Below are 6,380 nucleotides of genomic sequence, written 5' to 3'. Positions count from 1 at the left end.
ACCTTGACTCTGGGCAAGTCTATTCTAGGTCCCTCGCTGGTCCTCAGTTTCCCTATTCATTAAATGGGGATCTGTACTATGATCTTGTTTTTGCACGGCCAGGGTGGCAATTTCCACCTCCTCCAGGGCAAAAAAAACCCCTCCTCCGCTGGTAACCTCGCCTCCTCAGGACGCAGCTCTTTTGAAAGGTACTCTTCATCCCCTTCTTCCCTTCGCGGGTCTAGGGGGCCCAAAGACGAGGTGGGCAGGGCCTACCCGATGGCCCCGCCCTTCTCCTCTGGCTCCGCCCCACTACGTCCCCTCTGCGCCCCTCCGCGCTCGGCGCTGGGATGAGGCAACCACGTGACCTCACATCCGGGCGCGGGAGTCCCGAGCTTGCCGCGCGCTCCCCCGCCCGCCGGCTCTCCCCGCAGCGTGATCTGGGCGCCACGGCGGAGGGGAGGGGGGTTCGCTTCGTCGCTGGCGGCGGGAGGCCGTTTCGGAGTGCAGACCGCCCCCCTCCCCTACCCGCCTGCCCCCGTCACCGTCCCTTGTTCTCGCTCTGTCCGGCTGCAAGCCGCCGCCGCCGCGGGCGCCGAGGAGGAGAACGCGGACACCCCTGTGCCCGGCTCAGCCAGGGCCTGGCCGCGGCGCCTCCCTCCCCTCACCCCGAGCTGCAGCGCGCGGCGGCGGCGGCGGCGGCGGCGCCTCGAATCCGAGCGACCCGCGGCCGCCGGCGCCCGCCGAGGGCGATGGGGCTGGGCTGAGGCGAGGCGACGGCGGCGACAGCAGCGGCCCCGGGCCCCGGCCCCCCGCGGTCCCTCGGCTGCTCCGGCCCAGAGGCCGCCGAGGAGACGGCGCAGCGGCGGCGGGTAAGTGGTCGGGCTTTCCCGGGACGCCGGGGGCAGGGTGAGCGGGGCGCGGAGTAGGTGGATGGTGGTGATGGTGATGGCGGGGTGTTGAAGGAGAAGAAGGGTGTTGTCGGGTACCAGGTGAGCTTCTGCTGGGCTCCTTGGCCCAGAATCCCGCATCACTTCCCGGGGGAGATGAATGGGACGGGGAGGGGAGCGCTGAGACCGCGGAATGTCTGCCTGGGACAGGTGAGGCGAGAAAAAGGGATACACGTTGTGGGTGTGAAGGCCTGGTTCGGACACCCTGCTTGCGTTGGGACTGGGAAGTAAGGATGGTGGTCCAGCCCTTTTAGAAAGTCTGGCAGATGGGTGGTCGAAGGGCAGGACGCTTGATGTGTTCTGCGGGTGCTGCCTAAAGGCATCTTGAGTTCGTCCTTAACGTCGGAGTAGTAACAGCTTCTTGCCATCACCGCGTTTTATGGATGACTAAGTGAGGCCCAGAGAGGAAAAGTGACTTCTTAATTGGTTAAGGTCTCTCAATTTGACTCTGTAAGTGAAGACTAGAAAAACCCCGGGGTTCTCTCCATTACTTGCGTGGCCACTCTCTTTATGGCCTTTAACTCTCCCCATTGCCTTCACAGAGTTAGGTTTGGCAATGTATCTTTTAGCGGGGTTGTGGCTGGGGGAATGGATTGGAGATTGACAACAACTCTATTCGGGGCTTCCCAATTTGGAAAGATTTTGTGACAGGTGTTTATCATTTCCTCTTCCCAAAGATCTGACAGAAACATCCTTGGATCTTGGTGTCTGGACATAGGAGGTATGAGTCACTCACGTAATTCACTCCTTTTAATTGTCAGTGTCTTAAAGCTATATTTAGTGGTTATATTAGTGCAAAATGAATGGGTATGGAATCGTAAACCTAGAAACAGAAACCTGTGTTTCCTACTTATGATTCTGAACTGTACAAGTAGAACATTTGTGTATGTAATGACTATTTTAGATCTATGAGTCAGGAAGTTAGAATTTTTTTAAAATCCAAGAAATGCAGGAATGTTAAAGATTACTGCAAAGTGAATACTGTGTTCTAAAGGCTTCGTTGCTAAAGTGAAGGTGTTTTGATTTCCTTATCTTTTAAGGGGTGATTTCATAGTTAAAAGTGCTCTGCCTTTTGTTAGGTCTCAGCCTCCTTACCAAGGTACATATATTTTATGGCATTCTTTTCTCCGGAGGATTGTTGCTTTGCCGAATAGGCTGCAGATGCCAAAATAAATCTGTTCCGGTATTCCATTCTGGTTTAGCAACCCTTTTTAAAATGCAGATCAGTTCCTGGAAGTTCCAAATAGTAAGCCTATTATTAATTGTGATGCAACTTTACTTTTGCTACTATCCGTTTGCATTATCCTGTACTAGATCAGGGGAGCCTGAGACTGTTCAGTGAGATTTTTGAACTTTGTTAGAACAACAAAGCTTGTTTTTGCTCAGGGCATTGGGTAGGAAAAGTGATGACACTGGTTATCTAAATTTATAAGTAGTATAGCTATAAATGAAAATACGAAGTTGCAATTTATTTTGAAAATACAGTTGACAGGCTTCAATTTGATGCAGTGTTCAAATTATGTAGTGAGAGGGCTGATTTCTCTGTCTAGGTCAACCAGAATACTTTACTCGGGGTATGCTTGGTTATTAAAATTTTAATTTGGTTTGATTTGAGATAAATATAATGAATTCTGGGCGCCTGGGTGGCTCAGTGGGTTAAAACCTCTGCCTTCGGCTTAGGTCATGATCCCGGGGTCCTGGATCGAGCCCCACATCGGGCTCTCTGCTCGGCACGGAGCCTGCCTCTCCTCTCTCTGTGCCTGCCTCTCTGCCTACTTGTGATTTCTGTCTGTCAAATAAATAAATAAAATCTTTAAAAAAGAAATAAATTCCTACATAGGTAGGGGAATAGTTTTATAGTATTTAGAGCAAAGCTTTGTTGAGCCTGAATGTCTGAACATTATCTTCTGATGAATTCTGTGTGGTTTTGCTTATTAGTTATTAGAGCTAAAATATTTCCGTTGGTTTAGTTAGCCCTTAACGGTTGTCTCATTTAGGTACATCAGTTTTCCACCTGTGCCGTATTCCAAATATGGATTCTTATGTGGATAATAATTGTGTGTTGGTAGCTACAACATAATGTAATATGGAAAAAGCACGGACTTGGGAAATCAGATTGGAGTTTGATTTTTGACTTTCCGTAACTAGCTCTTTGACTAGGCTTTGAATTAAACACTTAACATGGATTATCTCATTTAAACTGTAGTTTACAGATGAGGAGACTTGAGGTTCAGAGATGTTAAATTACCCAGAGTCATAGACAGCTAACATGGTAAGCCTAGAAATAGAAACAGCTTGTCACATACAGTAACAGAGCTAGATTTGTGCTGTTTTCAGAGGCCCTTACATTGTAAGTTGCTTAACTTCCCTGATTATCATCATCTTCTAATTCTTTTTTTTTTTAATTTTTAAAATTTTTATTAACATATAATGTATTATTAGCCTCAGGGGTACAGGTCTGTGAATCGCCAGGTTTCTAATTCATTTTTATTGAAAACAAATATTAATACTTACCTCAGAGAATTTTGAGGATTAGCTGAGAACTTATATTCTCCCTTTCCCCCTTTTATTCTCTATACTAAATTGAGCTCTGCTTATATAACATAGTGGTCTTGTAACCACTGTGAATATGAGGTTTTAAAAATGTGAGTACACTTTATTCCTACGATTAATAGCAGTCCTAGGAGTTAGGCCATGATCAGTGATATGGGGACATCCTGTGAAACTTTGTCTTTATTCTGTATTTTATTTTCCCCAATGGTCCAGGTAATGGTGGAAATAAGAACTTTATACTTGAATGATAGCATAATGGTTGTAATTACTAAAAATCTGGGAAGACAGAAATAGAATTTTAAAATGATCTTGATTACTTGGTTTGTCCAATGCTGGATTCTGTCCATTGGTATATTTGGTAACCTAAATTAGCTATATATGCAGTAAGTGGAAGACATTGTGAATGGAACACAAGTTGAATAGGAGTTAGCAGCTTATCACTTGTTAAAGATAATACTCTTAAACCAGTTCATAGTGGTTAGGTAAAAGAAGATAGTCTGGTGCTTGACATCTAACATCAGCAGAAGGTTTGTTCCAGTGAAGAAATGCATTCTGAATGTGCTGTATAGCTCATCTAGTTAAATCTGTACCCCAGAGATAGCTGATGGGATTTAATCTTTGGTTTTGGGAGATAGTTTGTGTGAAATGAAGCTAACTGGATTATGGAGAGAATGAATCCGTAGTCACTAAAACCATGTTCTAATTATTAACCCATCTAAGTAGTCCAGGAAACATGAGAGAGGCAAGGAAATAATTGTTAGAGTGCCTTACTTGAATTTTGTTGACTTCATTTTTTGAGATAGAGAAAGAAAAAGAGCATTGGAATTAAAGCACATCTTTTAAGATTTATAAAAAAGTAAAAGTTCTGGGTTTATTTAATTAGGGAAAAGTAGGTGGTATCTGAGGGGTAGAATGTCCTAGACTTAATGGTAACTAGTGATTATATAAGCCATGAGTTAAAAAAATTTGTTGATGGTGGGGTTATGGACATTGGGGAGGATATGTGATATGGTGAGTGCTCTGAAGTGTGTAAACCTGGCGACTCACATACTTGTACCCCTGGGGCTAATAATACATTATATGTTTATAAAAAAATAAATAAAAAAACATTAGTTATTAGTGGGGTGCCTGGGTGGCTCAGTTTGTTAGGTGTCTGACTCTTGATTTTGGTCAGGTTGTGATCTCAGGGTCATGAGATTGAGCCCTGTGTTGGGCCCTCTCTCTAATTAAAAAACAAAACAACCCACCAAAGATTTATATTAGTAAGATTAAAAATAGAGATGATGAAAAAAAATAGAGATGATGTGAAATGTCATGAATGAATGGTAATAAAAAATTACTACTTTTGTAATCATTAGTTAAAAAACACATTAGTCAGGAGGGGGAAGATGGAATGAAGGAAAGGGAAAGTTGATCAGATAGTCAAATGTCTGAGAACGAGGAAAGTTGAAGGTGTGGATTGCTGAAGAGTTTCCATGGGACAGTTCTCTCTCTCGAGAGTTCTCTCAAGAGAACTGTCCCATCAGAGGATCTGGTAACACCTTAGACCGAAAGGCTCATAATGGGGTCTTCGTTATGTCTAACTAGTAAAACATTAACTCAGATAGCAAACTATAAGACTGCCAAATTTAAAAAAGGAGTGTACCGCAGGGCATCTCCCCAGTGGAAGAGGCCATATAGATCTTTGGAAACAGAGCTACACAGAGACCTGTTTCTTTGAGGGTATAGATGAAGATACATGTTTTACCTCTTCCTGTCACCCAAGACCACTAATACTAGTATGAACTGAGAATCCAATAAGAAGTACCCCCCTGTCTATTTGTGTATGTGTATGAATTGAGTGAGTTGTAATCAATCTCTTAATTGAAATTCCTCTCTTCGCTGACCTTCCTGCTTTTAAATGATCTATTGATACTCAGGTAAGAAAATGAATTTCTGAGAAAAGTGAGTTAACTATGTTGAATTTATGATTACATGATGTGGAACTTGATGATGTATGTAGATTTTCTTAGAAGCTTTAAATAAAGATACTAGAGGACGCCTGTGTGGCTCAGTTGGTGGTGCATGCAACTTTTGATCTTGGGGTTGTAAGTTTGAGCTCCACGTTGGGTGTAGAGATTACTTAAAATCTCAAAAAAAATAAAAATATTTGTATCTGTTTTGAGGTGGGTGGTATGAAAGTTCTACCTCTGATAGCAAGCTAGATTAATTGATTCCTCTATTTTATTTGGTTTTTACCTGTTTTCTTCACAAGAAATTTGTGAGTTGGATATTGAAATAATGAAGTGTGAGATTGAAAAACAATATGGTGGATCGTCACAGGTAGGTGATAGACTAGTCTTTTTACAGAAAAGGAAACGTGTGGAGAATAAGTGATAGCATGCCAGTAAAGGACCTGGTGTTAGTGTTTTTCGGTAGGTTATTCTTTCCACTCTTGGCTTGGTTTTGTACTCTGGTAATGGCTCAACTCACTACTCACTATTGTTGTTTTGTTTTTTTCCCCTGCTGAGAACCAGTGTTAAGGATTGCTTTTGATAACGTGGCAGCCTTTTTTTTTTTTTTTTTTTTAAGATTTTATTTATTAGAGAGCATGAACAGGGGGAGGGACAGAGGGAGAGGGAGAAGCAGCAGGGATCCTGATTTGGAGCTCTGTGCCAGGACCCAAAATCATGACATGAGCCAAAGGCAGACACTTAACCGACTGAGCCACCCGGGTGCCCCACATGACAGACTTTTACTACATTTTTATTTTATTTTAAAATAAATCATGGAATAGTTCCCACATGTATCTAGTGTGCCTTCTTCTTTTTAAAAAGATTTTATTTATTAATTTGAGAGAGAGTGATTGGGAGAGAGAGCATGAAGGCGGGGGTGGGGAGAGGGAGAGGAAGAAGCAGA

General features: G+C 43.4%; 1 protein-coding gene across 5 annotated transcripts in view; it reads left to right on the top strand.

Annotated features, from left to right (window-relative positions):
- The first annotated feature begins 361 nt into the window (after positions 1-361).
- The window catches only part of ATP13A3 (ATPase 13A3), an 88,375-nt gene continuing 82,356 nt past the window's right edge, over positions 362-6,380 (top strand). For 4 of the 5 annotated variants that reach the window (XM_047733328.1, XM_047733354.1, XM_047733362.1 and 1 more), the window contains exons 1-2: positions 362-851; positions 1,607-1,650. The gene's annotated coding sequence lies outside the window, so the exon portion shown is untranslated. Of the gene's footprint in view, positions 852-1,606; positions 1,651-5,831; positions 5,883-6,380 lie in introns of all 5 variants that reach the window. The other variant, XM_047733336.1, reaches the window with a different exon arrangement.

The sequence above is a fragment of the Lutra lutra genome, chromosome 1, assembly GCF_902655055.1.
Source record: "Lutra lutra chromosome 1, mLutLut1.2, whole genome shotgun sequence".
NCBI classification, from domain to species: domain Eukaryota; kingdom Metazoa; phylum Chordata; class Mammalia; order Carnivora; family Mustelidae; genus Lutra; species Lutra lutra.
The sequence above is the reverse complement of the archived record's forward strand: the minus strand, read 5'-3'. Positions and strand labels throughout refer to the sequence as shown.